Below are 19441 nucleotides of genomic sequence, written 5' to 3' on the forward strand. Positions count from 1 at the left end.
TGAAGAGTTGTGGATCCAAGTTCCATTCTCATCTTGCACGCTGGTCAACACGTGTTACGGGTTTTGACTGTGTTAACTGTAGCATACGCTGCACCTCTAGTTGCGGCGTCTATCATGTTGACTGACTGCCAGGAGTACGCCTGTCTGCTGCACAGTAAACATTTGTCCACATGTGCCATATGTCAGCATTGTTCGTGAAAGTCACGTCTTGGAGACTGACTCTGTCGATTGCGTATTTACCCAGCAACATAAAATGTTGAGTTATTTCGTTATAAGCATTTGTTCGTGTTACCTATAGCTCGGACATCCTGTATGTACGTCAAATACAGTTACCTGACATGTCTTGTGTGTCTATTAGACCTTAGCGGAAGATGTCTGTATGAGCTTTTAGCTATCGAGCAAGTTAAGCTTCATGCTTTGGTGACACATTTGTGCGGAGAATACTGCTCATGGTATTCCCTTTATGCCAAAGTCATTTATGCTTTGCACAATTCTTTGACTCAGTAAGAATTGGTTGACAAAATAAAACAATATTACCACATACATGATTTGCAATTTACTGTGATTCCGTTTCTGTAATAAGTGAGAGCTTACGAAAACAGAGCAAGGAGAAACATTACAGGTGAAAAACTTTTCATCTGGTCTCTTAAATAAACCTTGCTGCTGGCGAAGAGTGGTTTGTCTCGTTATAAATGAACTGTTTTAATTAGTTTGTTTTAAATTTCGTGAACGAAAACTGCTCGACAATTGTAGCGTTTTTCCTTAAAAGAAATGATGTTTCCAACCCCGTCGCGCAGGGGTAGCCGCAGAGCCTTAGGCGCCTTGCCACGGTTCGCGCGGCTCCCCCCGTCGGAGGTTCGAGTCCTCCCTCGGGCTTGGGTGTGTGTGTGTTGTCCTTAGTTTAAGTTATATAAAGTAGTGTGTAAGCCTAGGGACCGACGACCTCAGCAATTTGGTCCCATAGAAACTTACCACAGATTTCCATATTTCCAACCTGTTATTGTTTGCCTTTTCTCGCTGCTGTTTGAGCAGTAGAGATTATCAGTTTAAAGCTACTTACGGCAACACTAGGCATTGGTTATCGGTGCCTTAACAGGAACTACGGAATCTGTCGCCGTCGTCGCTTATAAATGTAGCAGCAGCACGAAAATTGAGGTTTATCTTAGTCACGAATGATATGTTTCGACCAGTTTTGCTTGTATTTCTTGTTGTTGAGGTTTCGAGACGTTCTGTCTAAAGCTAGTGCTCTACCTTGACAATGGCTGGGGCTAGCTGAACTGGCTCCTTTAATACAAACTCCTGAAACTGGGCAGCGCGACGGGCTGGCAGGTTGGCAGCAAGCTCCCGGTACAGTGGGTCAGCTGTTGTGTGTGTGTGTGTGTGTGTGTGTGTGTGTGTGTGCGCGCCAGGGAGACTCGCTGTGACGTAGTATTAAGATATCATCGGCGCTTAGGAGGAGAAACAATAAGACAGGACAATGAGCTCTTCTGGTTATGACCGCGAAGAGAATTCTACACTTTCCGGTTCCATTAGAGAGTAGACAACGGATTTTGATTTCACTGTAGGGATTCCATGTGTTTGTATACAACCATTCATAATGAAGAGGACACGTCTCAGGGTAGTTTTATCTCTCTAAAATATTAATTTATCACTAAACTGAGCACGATAACATAAATCTGAAATGTTAAACTCGATACCTTGCACCGTTACAAAATCTCTGTCACATAACAAGCTTTTAGTAGTTCCTATACTGCGCGTGGACGGAACATTTCTGATACATGTTTCAAAGTATGCAACCACAGCACACTCTTTCACCATTTTACGACACCAATGTTCTTTTAGTGGTAACGCATGTGTCGAACTAGAGATGAAACTTAGTAGGTTTCATCTGAAAAAATATCAGGCGTACAAGTGATTTGTCGGTCTTGCAGCAAAAGAGGAAGAAATGACAACAGTCAGCGACCAGGTTACGACAACGTACGTGTGCTGGTCCCATTATGATACGTAAGAAAAACAGCTGCAAAGTCCACAAAAACTCGAGACGTCGACAAAGACTGCTGGCATCAGATGTCTACACACATTTCCAGCAATACTTGTCTATAAAAGCAGCTGGTTTATAAGCTAGTGACCTAGTGCAAAATGAAATAGCAGGTTCGGTCGATGGCGTTCAGGTCCACGGTACTTATCGACAGAACACCTGTTTCAAACTCCTCGAAGCTCTTGACACGATGCTATAGCTGGTGTTGTCCGTTGGCACACTCTACGTTGGTCGAGGTGTGCTAGAGGTCAGCAATAATAGTGGCGCAGTCCGCAGTATTCAACTGTGTTTTGCAGCGATCACAGCTCCCACGCAGACACCGATGGAGATTCTCTCCCCACCAGCTCCCGCGATACATTCGTGGAGCAGGTATTCTCGCGAACACGACGTATCCCGACACGCCCATCGATACGATGTAAGGGAGTTGCAACTAAAAACGCAGGGTCGGCCGCTGTGGCAGAGCGGTTCTAGGCGCTTCAGTCTGGAACCGCGTGATCGTTACGGTCACAGGTTCGAATCCTGCTTCGGGCATGGATGTGTGATGTCCTTAGAACTTACAACTACTTAAACTTAACTAACGTAAGGGACCTCAGATGTTGAGTCCCATAGTGCTCAGAGCCATTTGAACCATTTTTGATAACGCAGGAATTGCTTTGCGTTGTTCCGAGGTCCGATTACGATGGCCTCGTAAAGGCGTAAACAGTGCGGTCCGCGGTGCCGTCAAACGCGAGCTGGTAGTCCGTTGCCGCGGACGACAGAATACACGGCGCGTCCCAATAATAACCCAGTGAAAATTCAACTGTCCTGTATGCCTTTAAACAATGCTTATACAGCCGCCGCCAGTCACTGGACGTAATTACTTGTACAGCGAAAGAAACGTTTTTAAGGGCAACGGTGGTCAGATACGTATTATTCTCTCGGTGCGCTCACTCTACCGAGGTCTGCTCGGTAGACATTAATCGTGCGGGAACCTAAAACCCCACAGGCTCCAACCGCCGCACCACGGTTCGGACCGTTGCTCAGAATGTATAGACTTCAGCCGGGAATAAATCATCGGGACGAGTTAGAAATAAGCCCGAGGAAATGAATGCGTCATTTAACACTTCACACTGGTGATTCCAGTGTCGCCTGCTTGCAGAGCAGTGCACAAAGGAAAACTCAAACTTTAGAAGTAACATTAGCGTATCACTGTTTGCCGACGTGAGTACTGCAACTGGTTAGTCCCTCTGACAGTGTTCGACACGGTGCTCCATGTCCTACGTGCATCTGGGCAGTATACAAATGGGTCCAGGATTCTTACACTGCTGCAACACCTCACACCAGTCAGCATTATCTGCTAAGAAAACACTACGAACTGGAATCGGAGCGGCTATTACGAATATTCTTCATTCTCTGCTTAGAGACCATGGCGATAAAATTAGGTAAGTAACAGCTGGAGAAGACGCGCGCGAACAGTCACTCTCCTCATGCCCATCGGTGAAGAGAAGAGCAACAAACCGTAATACGTGATACAATAATAGTACCTTCAAACACTTTATGCAGTCACGCGGCTACACAACCTGCAGATGCAGAAGTGCAGAATTTTGAGATTATCTACGCGATGAAGTGAAATGTCGTATGGCGAGGGCCTCCCGGCGGGTAGACCTGATCGCCTCGTGCCTACGTTAGCGACCTGCGCGTCGATGAGGATGAAATGATGATGACGAAGACGACACAAACACGGAGTCCCTGGCCGGAGAAAAGCTCCAACCCAGCCGGGAATCGAATCTTTCCCCCCCCCCCCCCCCCCCCCCCCCCCCGGCATGACAATACGACGCGCTGTCGACTCAACTATTGAGGTGGACTGAAAATCTGTGTTGCCCCATACGCTTTGCCTTCGCCATATGACGTATTTCAATGGAACGCATGGATGCAACATTTCATTGATCTTTTTGAGCAGTAAAATCATAACGGCAGATATTTTCTAGTTAAGCCATTTGAGCTTTGACGGCAGATGTCTTCCACCTAAGCCATCTGAGCAGCGCCACAGGACTCTAACGGTTTAGGAAAAGAAAGATCCGGTGGGAGTAGGGTTGCCTCAGAGTAATGAGCACTAAAATGAGTGAAAGAGTTCACCGTCTCTTTTCTTCCATTAGGCGATTAGTGCGGTTGTAGGGAGTCGTGTAGGAAGAAGCACCTAAAGGCAAGAGACGATGCTGAAAGTCCCTGAAAACTGGAATTTTAAAAAATGGATCCTTAACTACGGTCTAGGACAGAAAAAAGACACACCACGAAGAAATTATCTGAATGGGACGGAAATAGGTAGATGTGACGTATATCTACAGACAAACAAGTTATTACAATTCAGAAAAAGGATGATTCATTCAAGAAAGAGACATTAAGAAATTAAGCAAGTCAGTAAAGTGTTGGTACCCCCAATGCGAGCTGTTATTCGGCTTGGAATTGATTGACAGAGTTGTCGGGCAGAATTTGGCCGATATCCCTCAGGACGACGCCCAGTTGGCGCGTGGATCGTCAAAATACCGAGGTGGTTTGAGGGCCCTGCCCTTTATGATCCACACGTTCTCAGTTGGGGAGAGACCCGGCGACATTGCTGGCAAAGGTAGGGTTTGACAAGCACGAAGACAAACAGTAGAAACTCTGGACGTGTGCATTATCGTGCTGAAATTAAGCCCAGGATGTCTTGCCATGAGGGGCCACGAAACGGCGTAGAATATCGTCGATGTATCGCTACGCTGGACGGATGGCGCGGATGACAACCACACGGGTCCTGCTGTGAAGAGAAGTAGTACCCCAGATTATCACTCCGGGTTGTGGTGTCGTGTGCAGAGCAACAGTCAGGCTGGTATTCCACCGCTGTCCAGGGCGTCTCCAAACACGTCTTCGTTGGTCATCGGGACTCATCAGAGAAGACAATTCTGCTCCAGTCAACGAGATTCCAGGCCGAATGTGCCCAAGGCCACTACAAACGGGGTTGTTGGTGTTCAGAGGTGAACGGTAGTCGGCGCAAGCCGCGGCGTGAACTCAGCCCCCTTTCTACACACACACACACACACACACACACACACACACACACACACACACACACACACAAGCGTGCGCGCGCTCTCGCTCCGGTATAGGTGTCGGGTAAACCTGGTCAGGTAAACCGGAGTGTGCGTGCGTACGAAACTTTGCAGCTAAACAAGATTGTACAGTCGACTGGAGTAGAACAGAAACTCGCCTCTTGTGTGCACGTGTGCAGATATCCACACGAGAGCGTGTGCGCGACTCGCTTAAGGGTTCACTTCTGGTGTTTGCGATTCGTCTTCGTGTCAGCGCGTCACATGTGCTAAGTGAGCTCTGTTAGTGCTGTGCTAATTTGTAGTGTCATTTGTCTTAGATATGGTGTTAGTTTGTCAACATAGAAAATCATTAAAAGAACACCACTAACTAATATGTCATTGAATTTCATGAAGCGGGAAGTTGTTCGTGGAACTAAAAGACCGAGGCACAAGACAGTCGCGGATCCCGAGAAGCTGCTTGCACGAAATAAGCGGAGGCAACTACTCGAGTCAGAGTGACGCTGACAAGGACCACGTCGTTAGGAAAGGAAGGCAGTCATCGCACACTAACCTGCACTGAAATCACATCTCCAGACGACGTTCTGGAGCCGTCGTTGTGGTAGTGTTATCTGTTTGACATTTTTGAGAGTAAATATGTTACCGAGAGTAATGGACTCACGTTTGAAGATCCAATTCCGGGGATGCGAGTGTTCTCAGAATGAAGTTTCCCTCCACTGTGAAGTATGTGTTGATTTGACACATTCTGGCAGATTAAAACTGCTCGTCGAACCGGAATCTTTGCCTTTCGCAGGCAAATGGTCAAACCGACTGAGACTTCACTGGATAGATCAGTCGGTAGAGCACTTGCTTGCAGGAGGCAAAGATTTCGGGTTCGAGTCCCGATCCACCACGCAGTTTTAAACTGTCAAGAAGATTCAGATGTGAGTGTTGCTGTCAATTCCTTATGAGTGGATAACGATTTTAACAGTTTTCGGTTTTTGATCGGGTTTTAGAAGTGGAAGTGGCTTCACTTACGAAGTCTGATCCATAGATAGGAAATTATTATAATTCTTTGTCTCAGCGGTTTGTTCTTTTAACTGGTTGATGTAGCTGCACTGCCTGCTTTTTCAGAAGCGAGTTCTCATACCATTTCTTGCGAGTTTTGTATTTTCATCGAAAGGAAAAACCGTTCTACGGTAAACGCGTGCGCTTCAGTCTTAGCCGTGAGACAAATTGGAAGACGTGTCAAGATTACTGTAGCGTGTGTGCGGACCACTTTCGTGTCGGTAAACCTAACAGGTAAGTCGGAACGGGTGTTGTTCCCGATTCAGTCCACGATCACGAATTAAGTGTGAAGTAGATTCTTGTTGTATTCCGACGAACACCATTTAGCTGTGACGCGAACGGCATTTCGTGTAGCACGTATTTGCCTGGAGAAAATTCGTGGTCGCTGTTCTCCACAGTTGTCGGTCACTAAGTTGTAACGCCATTACATTCCAAGTATCTGTTTTAAACGTTACGAGATGCATTATGGTCGCGGAAGCTCGGAGTGCGAAGGAAACCCAATCGCGAGCGGAGCGTCACCCACAGTGAGGCGCGGATGTGTGTACTCGCTGTGGCAGCGCCTCGACCGCATAACTTCCTATTTTTTTTTATCTTTGCTGAGGGGCGTCGCGAGGTTGGCAGCATTGGCGCGCGAGGGGCGCTGGGTGGGTATGCGGCGGCGCTCGCGGCTGCCTGCCTGGCTGCCGGCCGCCAGTAGCAAGCGAGGCGCCGCCGTAAGAGCGTCGAGTCTGGCCGACGCCGAACGGAATTGTGAGTGCGTCTCGTGGCGTGGAGACCTGGCTGAGGAGCAGCAAGCGACCGCCGCACCCGTAGCCCTGTCGCCGCCAGGTTGGCAGCCACCGTCTTCGATCTTCGCCTAGGTGGGTACAGCAAAACATTCTCCAGTGCCATCTCAGCTCACCGAGCGGTCGATTCGCTCGGGCATTCAATGTGCTCGCTCCTGGCACTCACCTGTAATGGCCATATGTCGTCAACTGTCTTGCGGGCAGTAAAGGGTAGTCTTTTTCCGTGTACGGCATCGGCGCTTTAGTTCGATGAGAAACATCCGGGAGAAGATTTGCGCGACCTCTGGATACGAAATGTGACTGTTGTAGAAAATGAGACACGGGAGTGCTTCCACAGCTATTCAAAAAATAGATTTGTGGCCTCTGGTGAAGTAATATATCATAAACGATATTGGAGGCACTGAATAATGGTAAAGAGCGTTGTAGAAGGTGCACCCGTGTAGTACGTCGAAAACTATAGACGATAACTGTCTACGGAAGCGAGTGTCACACAGGTAACGGGATAATCTTTTCTGTGTGACGCAAACCGCGATAATTTATTATTCGAATGAGCGGAACTGTTGGGAAAGCTTTTGCTAGAAATGAATTTATGATCACGTTTCCAGGCAAATGGGCAGTATGACAACATTTAACTTAAATATACACCACGCTACGTATATATAAGTTTAACATTTTTGTATTGGTATATTTGTCTGAAGAAGAGGTCGGACCGCGAAACATGTTTTACGCATGTGCAATAATTTAATCACGGCATCAAAGAATTGTGGCGTTTAGCAATCTGTTTATGAACTTCAACGTAGACAGCAGAAAAATCACATGCAAATACGAAAATTCAGCTGGGTCGTCAGTGTTGTAGATTTGCGAAGCACTGTCGGTTGCGTTTATTACAGTGGACGAGGATTATGTAGCTAAATTTCCCCAGCTTTAACAGCAGACTCAAACAGTCTCGTGTTTCTTTTTTGAAACTTGGAAAAACAAGTCCGAGGAGGTCTTCGTAGAATTTCTGTCGGACGAAGAAGACAACGAATGGGTCGCGTCGGTCTCCGGGTCGATAAGGCCACGGCGAGAGATAGGAAATTCCACGGGTGCGCGGCTCTCTTTGCCTTGTTTACAAACGGGGAGGCGCACTGTGGCCTTTGATGTCGGCGGGTACATGTAAACAGCATACAGCGGCCACAGCGAGTTAAAGAGTAAAGTATGAGCGCTTTCGAGCTGCAGTCTCTTCTTTCCTTAGCTTGTTCATTTCCTATTTGGCTTTGAGTCCACTGCGGAGCCACTATAGGCTGACCTCGGCTTGTGTTTCATCAGGCCGGAGGTAGTGAACCGGCGCCCTTGTTAAAGGTGCAACGTCCGCGCAGGGAATCTAACGTGGTATGAGGCCAGGCGCCTGCTGACCTCTCGCTGTATCATGAACTGACTCGCGTCATTTTGTTTTATCACAGTATCTTATGGCATTACGTACGTGGTTTCCAAGAGTAAATTCAAGTGATGTACGCAAATCTTAATTACTTTGCCTGCTTCTACATCTGTACCCCCCAAACCATCTTACCTATCATTTTCACTCACCTTTTCCTTTCACGAATGGTACGTGACTGTCGGTCCTTCGTATGAGCTGTAACTTATCTCATTTTTACCCCACCTCGGTCACTTAACTAGATGCATGCAGGTGAACGTAATTATTGCCTGGAACGTGCGCTATCAGAATATTAACAGTAACCCTCATCTCACAGCAGCGCGTTTCTCTTGTAGCGTGTGTGGAGCATCTCCGTAACGTTGTGTTTGCCAGCTGAGCACGTCACTAAACGCGGGTCTCCCCCCCCCCCCTTTTCTCCACACTTTCAAGTGACTGACCTTGTTGACGGAGTCGCAAGAACACCTGTATTTGCACCGCTTCATATCAAAGTGAAGGCCTCGACGGTGTTCTTTAACTTTTGCGAACGGATGGAAATCGGATAGAGCCGAGTCGGAATTGTATGGAGGATGACTGATCGCAGTGAACTCAAGGCGTCGTATTGTTACAGATGACGCAATGCTCGTGTGTCGTGTGGCAATGTAACGTTATATACCGCCTTGTTACATGCTACAATTCGGTGCCCGGTAGCGGCAGAGGGCTGCAAATATGTAGGCGTGGTTGGTTGGTTGGGGAAGGAGACCAGACACCGTGGTCATCGGTCTCATCGGATTAGGGAAGGATGGGGAAGGAAGTCGGCCGTGCCCTTTCAGAGGAACCATCCCGGCATTTGCCTGGAGTGATTTAGGGAAATCATGGAAAACCTAAATCAGGATAGCCGGACGCGGGATTGAACCGTCGACCTCCCGAATGCATGTAGGCGTGATGAATGGAAAGGTGGAGTGTTTGTTTTATTTAAAAAGCTTTAAGAGATTTTACATACACAATTCGGAGGCGTTACTTTGCAGCTAATAGTCTCTCTGACCACTCGTTTTCTGTATTCACGCAATACGATTTTTCGAGGAGGAAAAGCGTTTCCGGCGTCTTATAGATAATATTAGAGACGCAGCACAAGCCTAGATTGTCAAAAGAAATTGGCCTAATCGTTTTGTAAGGAACCATCCCGGCATTTGCTGCACGGGATTTAGGGAGACAACGGAATCCCTAAATTTGGATGATCGAGTGGCGATTTGAAACACTGCCCTCCAACATGCGACCATCGTCTTAGCCACCCGGCTTGGTTCTCCAAGACCTGAGATTCCCTCGGGTCTGAGCGCCTCGGTCCACTTACACTCGAACAGCGCGCTCTTTCATGTGCCATAAAGCTTCACCACGTCTCAGTTTTCCTTTGTTGAGACTGCAGTTTTGTGCCATGATCTGCATTCATCACTCTCTAACGCTACCATCCGGTATTACATCTAATCGAATGCCAGTTTTTGTTGTGTTCCTCTTTATTTATTCCGTTATCTAGCGACAAACTTGAATTAATCACGTCTATTAAATAACAGAACGTAACGCTGCGAAACGGCAAGAAATATAACTAGCGCATAGGATCAATCGTAGGAAAGTAGAGTGCACGCCTGTCGTGTATTGAGTGTGTCGTGGACCGAGAGCGCCCTCTTTGATGAACATCTCCCTGCCGCTGAAAAAGACACATAACGGTGTCCTTCCTGGTGGGACAAATGCGTGGATTCTGTGGCAGCACACACACAATGAAAGTAACATAGAACAGTGAATGTTACACAACTTTGGTAACGCTTGTTATGGCAGTTGTAGAATGGAAATTTGTCCTGTCAGTCCTGCGTCAACTGCAGTTCAATGAACATGGAGTAAATAATATTCTCTCGACTGAAGTCGGAAAAAACTAAACATCTTTCTTGGTGTATTATTCAAAGAACAATTCCAGACCAACAGTTCTCAGTGAAATCTCTAGGCAGGCGGTCAGTCCCCATAGACCATAATTCTATTCACTGCTCTACTTCTACTGAAGACTAACCACTGTCTATTTATCGGCCACTGTCTCGTTGGACGACCTGAAGACTCGAGGAGACGTCGAACGTTCTACAGAAACTCCCTAGCGAGACTCGGACTGACTGACTACTTCTGCCCGTGCACGCGTCTGTTTTCCTGGTGGCGCTGTCGCGCCAGAGGGTGTGATTCTCGCGGGCAGCGATGTTCCTGCTGCGGACAGACGTTTTGGTACCAACTGCTGCAAACTCTTCATGGGCGGTATGGTTCAAATGGTCTAAATGGCTCTGAGCACTTAGGACTAACTTCTAAGGTCATCAGTCCTCCAGAACTTAGAGCTACTTAAACCTAACCAACCTAAGAACATCAAACACATCCATGCCCGAGGCAGGATTCGAACCTACGACCGTAGCAGTCGCGCGGTTCCAGACTGCAGCGCCTAGAACCGCTCGGCCACTCCGGCCGACTCATGTGCCGTATCTCAGTAGACCACAGAGAGGATTCTGAGAAAGTGTAGCCCAATTACGAAACACTTTGCATGCGGGACGCTTGTATTAGCAATTTTCCCGTAGTTCCATTTACTAGTGGCTCAGAAAAGGTAAGGACTGGATCGGTGCTAAATACCCCCCGCCATTCACTGTAAATAGGCCTCTAGAACATTTATGTAGATGTAGATATTGCTGAAGTTTACAGAAGCATGTTATCAATAGAAAAGTCACTGTGATGGTAGTCCTGTATATACAGAGGAAATCAACAGAAGTATTACCAGTCTCTTGCTGAAGTACGTATAGCCGTAGTCACGGAGCGTATCTGGTTCCCGTTGCTCTTTGCTGTATTTCCGTGCATCAGCAAACTGTCTTCAAGGAGATCGTGGAAGGGCTGACCTGCTGTTTCCTTTGTGTGCGTTAACATCCCGTGCGATTCTCTCCCGTATTGCGATTACCGCTTACGTTCGTGAGGAGCTTACGAATGCCGATAAGTTCCATGCTGGGTAAGTGCCAGACTAGCGGTGCGAATCTGTTCTACAGCACTGTCGCTTCTTTCACTTCCGGTACTGATTTGTTAGCATGAAAATGACAAGCTACGCTGTCGTCCACCCTATAACTGGTTGGGAAAGTCGAGAGTTAATAATCTGCTTGTAGGTTGGTGGGGCGTGGTGATGTGATATTCAGTGCCCACAGCAGAGACCGCGGCTACGTTAAATGAGAAATGGCTCCACGAAAGGAAGGCGTATTAATGTCGCAGAAGAAAAAGTTAATAATGGGTTTTGTTTTCAAGTCAGTTGCTATTCTTAGTACGGGCAACGAGTCAGTTACATGTTCTGTTGAAAGAGCGTACTTATTTCCTTATCACAAAGTTCTCACCATTTACAGGTCAGTTAGTAGCTCACTATCTTAAATGTTTAAGGAGCAGTCAAATGAAAACGAGGCAGACTATGTAAAGAGCATGGCGGGGACGTTGGCAACGCAGGTAGGTGTGTGTTGTATAGAGGCGCACTTTATTTGGAATCGGGAAGGAACAGTGCGAACGTTCATGGCCGCAACCACGTGTCTGTCAGGTGTGCTCTACGTGACGTCAGCGAGTCGTACAGGTATGTGCTTCCGACTTCACTATTGAGGCCGGGAAAGGGGAACAGCGAAGTGTGCTGTGGTTTTTGGCTGCGAAAGGTGTGTCAGGGTCTGCTGTGTATAGCGTACGTAGTAGGCCTATGTCACGTGCGCCTGTGTCTGTGTAGAATAAACGGTGTAGAGAATGTGAGGCATCACTGCAAACACCAGTGTGTCAGGACAGGTTCATCGCGGCATCACCCTTCTGTCACTGCTGAGGTAGATACTGCGGATGATTGAAGGCATTTTCAGCTTATGTTGGGCATCTGTCACGATACTACTCACGCCATCGTGACAGAGCATCTGAAGTAAAACAGAAAGAATTGTACAACTGTGGATAATATCGTTTCCAGTCCCGTGTCCTCGCCGGTGGCATCACGTGGTTTCGCTCCCACCGAAGAAATCCAAAGCTGTTTACGCCAGCTCGGGAAAACCGTGATGACCTTTCTCTTTGACTGCAAGGGCCCGCTCTGCGTTGACTTTCTGGAACACGGAGCCTCTGTTAACGTACAGCGGAACGTGGACACTCTGAAAACATTAAAGCGCGCAATCAAGTCCACACAACCAGGAACGTCGACGGACGGTATCGTTCTGTTACAGGATAATGTTCGATCACGTGATATCTAGGTTTTGAATACGCTGCAGAAATTTCGCTAGAAATCCGGTAACGTCCTCGGTACAGTCCCGATCTCTGCTCGTGAGATTTCCATATTTTCGGAGCCGTTAAGAAAGAAGACATTCGTGGTCGTCAGTTTGATTCCAAAGAAGTGCACGCCTGGGTACAATTACGGTTCCGCAGGCAGCTGGAAATACTCGTATGTTTCCATAAAGGCATTCGCCGTTTGTCTCACAGTTTGGTAATTTTATTAATCATTGCGGTGATTACTTTTCGAGTATTAATTTTTGTGCTATAAATAGATTTAAATTATGCAGAGTGGTAGAGCTGTGGGGTAGTTGCAGTTCATTTTTCGTAGGCAAATCCTAAAATGAGACACTCCTGTGCAGCTGAGAAGTATCCCGCAGAATTGGGCAGTAGACAGCGATCAGCGTATGTGGGCTCCACTGTCGCAGTTTCCACGTGTGGTCCCGCGTGCTGGTAAACACGCGCCTGCGTCACGCGGCGCCGGCACCTGCGCCGCTGCGCGTGCCAAGGCCCTTCTGCGAACGGCGCCGACGTCAGCGTGAGTGGCGCCGGCGGCCAAGCGACGCACAGCGCCGCCTTTGTCGCCGCCCTCCACAATGGGCCGGAGCGTCAATGAACGCCGCTAGAATGGACCGGCCAGCGTGGTTACAGTTACTGCAGCTCCTACGTTTGGGGTAGTTTCGCTAGTGACACGTCGCCTTCAGTCGCAATACTTCGCGTTCGGAGCTACGAGTGCATTTTCAGGGACTGCATTAACATTTTTGCGTGGGAAATTTGCATCAGAATAACACCTAACGATTACCAATGCAGATAGCAAGTTTTAACGAGTAATTTGAGTTGCCCATTATGCAGTGTAAGCAACAATGTAAAAAAATTTACTCAGTTTACACAAGCTTGACTTCCTTAGTCGCGCATAGAATTATGTCATTGGTGTCATGTAAATAGTCACACACATGTGAAATCATTTCAAATGTGTATGGAAGTTTTTCCTGTCTTTTATTTTCCAGCGTTGCAGACGGCAAAACATTTCGTGGCCAATTGAGGGCAACCACCAATAAGTTTGTTCGCAAATCTCGGATGAGAAACTTTCCCTTAAAACTAAAAACTGTGTTGTTTATTTGCTGCCAGTTAATAATCAGAAGCCTATGTGGCTCAGTTCTTGAAAATGGAGTTGTAGCTCCGAAACTTATGGGATTTGTAGAGGAAAATAAAGTGATGTGATTCGAGACGGCATATTACTGGTAAAGGTCCACCTCATCATTCCACTGAAACCAAGAATTGAGGTATGCGCAGTGCACCTATTTTACCAATAATTACATTCTAATAAAGCCTTCTTTTATACCGTATCAAGAGCTACAAAGAGAGAGTACAGTGTGTCCACATGAAACCTCTCTGATTTACAAATATGATAAACAAAAAACTGAGAGACATTGGAACTTAATGTTTGCGACATCATGTACAGTAGTTAAAAATGTTTTGTACCAAAAATTCGTGCACTGTCAGATGGGCTTCTTGTGTAACCTGTGAAATGCCTAGATCGTACTCCGTCCCAACCCATGTGCGCGTAAGCATGTCTGGTATAATGGAGGCTGTTGCATCCGCAATTCTTCCGCGGATATCTCTAAGCTCTCGTACACACATTGTCTTTCACATAAACCCGTAGGAAGAAATCCTGAGGGGTTACGTGCGGAGAGCGCGGTGGCCACATGGTTGCTGCGTCACTGTGCAAGCGCTCGGTCCAGGTCACGAACATACAGTGTTCAGTACTGGCACACACTTACTACGGACATACAAACTGTGCCTTTGACACTAAAGTTAGTTCTGGTGATGAAAGTAGATGGAACTAGTGAAATAACGTAATAAAAAAATTAATCAATGCAGACTATGTTCTCTCAGTTCGCGAATTGATTTTCTTAAGTAATATGTATTGGCTGTAATTAGTATCTGGATGTGCGGGCAATACGGTACGCAGAACGTATGGGCCCAGATCATCAAGAACGGAGAACTACGTGCATTTTAACGAAATTCGCGATCTCGCAAAGAGTACTGTAGACTACGACAGACTACCTCTTCAAGACTGTATTGAAGATACTCGATGCCCTCAACTTTTCCTCTGTACTGTTTCTTCTGATGTGAATTTAATTGTGAAGTGAAGCAATTGGATGACTAACACGTGACACTGTGTGGGGAGCCTTTCGCAATAACGTATTCCGTATCTTTCTTTTCTTTTCTTGTGTGCGCTGCTTGGCTTGAAAGCGTTCCGACGGCAGGATGTATGCGTACACACACACACACACACACACACACACACACACACACACACACACACACACACACTAACGCGCGCACAGAAAGGGAACCTTGGGCTTGGCAATGTTAGGTAACCGATAAGTTATGTAATAGAGTTGCGCTTATAGTGCGACAGATTTAGAGCTTGCAATTAGCTTCGACCAGCGACTCGCTGCCGCCTCTGCAGGCAAATAATAGCGTTCATACTAGGAAGTATTTCCCGCTGCGGGAATCCACGCGTAATATGCACACTTCGGCTTGTTTTTCCGCCCAAGTTGTGCATCTCTTGGGAGGAAGATGTTTTGCAATAAATATTCGAGAAATTAACTTTATTAGATTCACTGAAATGAAAGAAATGAATTGATGGAGAGATGATCAGATCAGTTACAAACGACAACTCGCTATAAGCAAGAGTCCTAGGTTCGAATCCCGTTGTGACACAAACTTTTATAATTTTCATAATATTCACGTGCTGAAATGGTTAATTTGAAACATGTGTGGTCGATTTCACTTCCTATTCTTGTCGAACGTGTGTTGTATCGATGAGAACGTAATTTACGACAGGACGGTAAACTCGAATATTCTTTTTATGATTAAACTACGTAATAGTAATTGCAACGTATGCAAACTCCATGTGCTGTCAAACGCCACAGATTCTTATCGCCAGTTATTTCTATTTTACCCGTTTCATATTTAAAAAAGCTTGTCGATCCCGGGCAGCTGAATCAAACAATCGTTACTGACACAGAGGTCAGGAACCTCCTTAGGTCTTAAAAATTGTCGAACTTTTGTCCTCGCGACGGGTCTGGTGACACTGGGCGCGCGCGGCCTCCTGGAGCCGCGGCCAGGTGAGGCGTCGGGCGGCCGCTATTTTTAGCGCCGGCTGCAGGAGCGAGATAAACGCCGCGCCGCTCACAGAGATTATGGGCTGTTGCGACAGGCGGCCGCGGTATATGCGGACGCTTACTCAGCGGCAAGTACGCCCGCCGTGCTGACGGATCTCTTGGCTCTGGATTTAAATTTACACCTTGTGGCGGATGGCGAGAGGTGCCGTCTTCGTTTTCGTCGTGGTCAATTCGCGAGATGGAGAAAGTAATGCGTTTCCGATTCCTCTCGGAGCGTCTACAACGTCACATCTATGACAATCCATTTTAAATCTTTCCTCATTGCTGCTTGGATCGTAACGTGCCGACGTTTTAATGAAAACATATAACGTAGTTTTCGTGCGATATGGTTTTCTAATACCCAAGGGAGCGAAATAAGCATAATCGCCAATGAAGTAAAGTGTTTATTTCTAATAAAAACATTACCGCGGAGCAGAAAGCCATTTCAAGAAACACATCACTTCCACCATACCTTTCCCTCATCCTTGTACTGCTAAAAATTCGTGTTGTGACCGATGTGTTTATCTATTGCTCCGTACAGATCGGTGTCACGCTGTATCCTCGTTTGTGAGACAGCTGCGTTGTGGGGGCTTGTTCCGAAGCATCATTTTAACAGCTTCATGCTAGCATCCTTCTCCAGCCTAATGTCCACGGAAACTGTTAGATGATTTATTTGATTCGTCGATGATAACCTGCAGCGAAATACGACCGAGAGGACTATCGGCAGCCCGTTTCATTTTTCGCAATGTATGTACTTAAAACCAGAAAATTGCATCTTTAACGTTTCGTGTCGAGTATATTAACACAAAAAGTAATCGTTGCATGTCGATGAGAAACTGAGTGTGTTAAATGCTTGTCACTCCTAAATAAAACAGTTATGGAAGAATTATAGTTGTCATATCATTGCAGCGGGTACAGTCGTTACAATAAATGGAAATTATTTAACGAAGAATTATTCAGATACTTGCTGACAACGAATGGAAGTTGAGAAGGAGGCTTCTATAATCCCGTGTGTCGAAGTGAGGTAAGTGTTTCCTTCAAATCAGAACCATAAAAGTTAATTTGGTGGCCGTGCTGACTACACCATACACACGGCTGGAAGAGTGAATTCGTCGTACTCACGGTTCGAAAGGACGCCTCAAGGGCAGCTTTGTTATCGGGCGTGCGACTGGGATTTTGATCTAAAAATAAACCAATGAAAGCTTCTACGTAGCGTGCAAAAGACAAGATATCTGGCCGTGAGAAATGCTGCTGCCATTCTTTTCAGACTGTTAACACACTCTTTATGTTTGTGTCGTCGTTGTCATTGGTCGTCTGCAAGATAAGCTTTGGAGAGATAGAACTTAATAAATTGTAGATACGAGTGTGCGTGTGACGAGCTGGTGATGGATAATCATCAGTTGCCCCCTTGGAAAAAATCCTGCGTATTTCTGGTTCTGAAATTGAAAACTAGACGATAAAATCAGGTAATTGCTGCTTTTAGACGTAAACTTCTGAACATCGAGCCGCTTTTCTTCGTCCACACCGGTAAGTATGTCATTACATCCGAGACTTCCGTCATGCTTCTGATAGCGGTTGATTGGCTGTGCCTAGTCTTCAGGTTAGAAAGGAAGCCGTACTAGCCTGTGCGGAAGCCCGAGTCCATAATCTGCGATACCGAAGTCTGCACTCGGTGGTAGGGGGAAGTGTGCGACGTTTGTCTTCCGTCACGTCAGACGAGCGTTGCGGCGACCAGACAAAAAATTCTCAAAATAATGTCAGTTTTATTAAAATGTGAAACCTCTTGCAACAGTCTACTTTGATGTATAATTCTTTACTGCCAGAACTTTCTGAAGAGCCGACGTACCGATCTGCTTCATTGCAAGTTTGATTTCTAATCGGCCTTACTTTTGCACATTTTCAGGCCAAGGTCGAAAATGATATCTGTGCTCTCATCTGAACTCACACGGTGCTATATCGGTGTAGCTTTAGGTCTGGTGTTGACATACGTACTGAGAGTGCCAGGAAAAACTTGAACAGTATAAATAGAGCCAGTTTAGTATAGTACAAACGGTGATTAAATAGCTGCTAAAGCTGTCTTGCAGCACTAATCGGGCATTAATTTGTCAAGTGCCACAGGTAGCTTCATTCTATCTGCAGTGGACTTCAGGAAGCGTACTGAGATCTAGTCTCCAACAAATGATTTGCATGTGGAAGGCACCAGTGTCATCATGAAAGATATCGACTGTAATATCGAGTAAACCATTTTGCAAATAGAATAGTAACTCTCATCAAATCGTGTATCGAAGAAGAATTTATGTTTAACTGGAAGGGAAAACATTGTAAACAGTTTGTACCACAGAACTAGAGGTGTCGGAAAAGTGAAGTTCTGTTATCGCAAGATGATGAAATGCTCAGTTACGTCGAACATTTCTAATCCCCTCCAACCATACTTTCCTTCGCATTCAACACAGCACATATTGTAGCTTTACGTAATTTAAACCGAGGTAGGTGGCGCAGTGATTACACACTGGACTTGCCTTCGGTAGGACGACGGTTCAAACACGCGTTCGGCCATACTCATTTATGTTTTCTGTGATTTCCATAAATTACTTCAGGCGCATGCCGGGACCATTTCTATGAAAGGGCACGGCCAACTTCCTGCACTATCCTTCCCTAATCGCCGGGACCGATGCCCCCGCTGTTTGGTACCCTTCTATAAATCAGCCAACCAACGTAATTTTAAACTGGTAATAGAAATAGTGACGATTATTAAATTTGTCGACAGAAAAGCGCTACCCTACCTGCTGAACCAGAGGTCTGCTTCAGAAACGGCTGTTTCAGTAACGAGAAAAGAAGTAGGAATGTATTCAGCAACATTAAAGATTAAAGAGTTTCGAAACAAATAACTATCAGGTGCAACGCGGACAAATGAAAATAGCACGCCGAAATGGCTCAAATGGCTCTGAGCACTATGGGACTTAACATCTGAGGCCATCAGTCCCCTAGGATTTAGAACTACTTAGACCTAACTAACCTAAGGACATCGCACACCCATGCTAGAGGCAGAATTCGAACCTGCGACCGTAGCGGTCGCGCGGTTCCAGACTGAAGCGCCTACGACCGCTCGGTCACTCTGACCGGCTAGCACGCCGAAAAAGAGGTAGGCGGTTAAATATTAATAGCAATACACCGAACGCCTAAACAGCAATGCTGTAGATAGCGGCGACTATGACACACAAATTACCGAAAACATTTGCTGGAGTCTGCAGGTGATTCAGGACCTACGAATGTGGTTTTCTAGCTCGGAGAGGAAAACGCAGAGCTTTCGATTAGACGTCGGTAGGTAGGGTGTTCCTAATTAGCACTCCGGAGCCGCCACGCAGCCGCGTCTTTATTCTGAGCGGGCTGCGTTGTGCCAAACTCGGCCACCTGGCTGCCGCTGGCCGCTCGTCTTTATTTCAGGCATCCGGGAACGCTCTGCGCCGCGCGTCTTGAGGCAGGCCGCGCGCGATGTCCTGTCTCCACCCAGCTTCTACTGTGCCGGCTGCGGCCGAGTAACAGCTCCTTACTGTTCTGCCTTTCGCTTTTAAGTCCAGCGGTCTTCCTTGTTGACAATGACTACAGCATCCAGAAGTGAACAGTGGACGGAAACATAGGTGCCCTCAACAGAAATACCGCCCCCCCCC

General features: G+C 46.6%; 1 protein-coding gene across 7 annotated transcripts in view; it reads left to right on the top strand.

Annotated features, from left to right (window-relative positions):
- Positions 1-19441, top strand: part of LOC126354868 (histone deacetylase 5) — a 595379-nt gene that overhangs the window by 403352 nt on the left and 172586 nt on the right. The window contains exon 1 of one of the 7 annotated variants that reach the window (XM_050004866.1): positions 6825-7007. The exons of 5 other annotated variants lie outside the window; for them this stretch is intronic. The gene's annotated coding sequence lies outside the window, so the exon portion shown is untranslated. Of the gene's footprint in view, positions 1-6824; positions 7008-19441 lie in introns of those variants that run through there. One more of the 7 variants, XM_050004869.1, reaches the window with a different exon arrangement.

The sequence above is a fragment of the Schistocerca gregaria genome, chromosome 3 (assembly GCF_023897955.1).
Source record: "Schistocerca gregaria isolate iqSchGreg1 chromosome 3, iqSchGreg1.2, whole genome shotgun sequence".
Taxonomy (NCBI): Eukaryota; Metazoa; Arthropoda; class Insecta; order Orthoptera; family Acrididae; genus Schistocerca; species Schistocerca gregaria.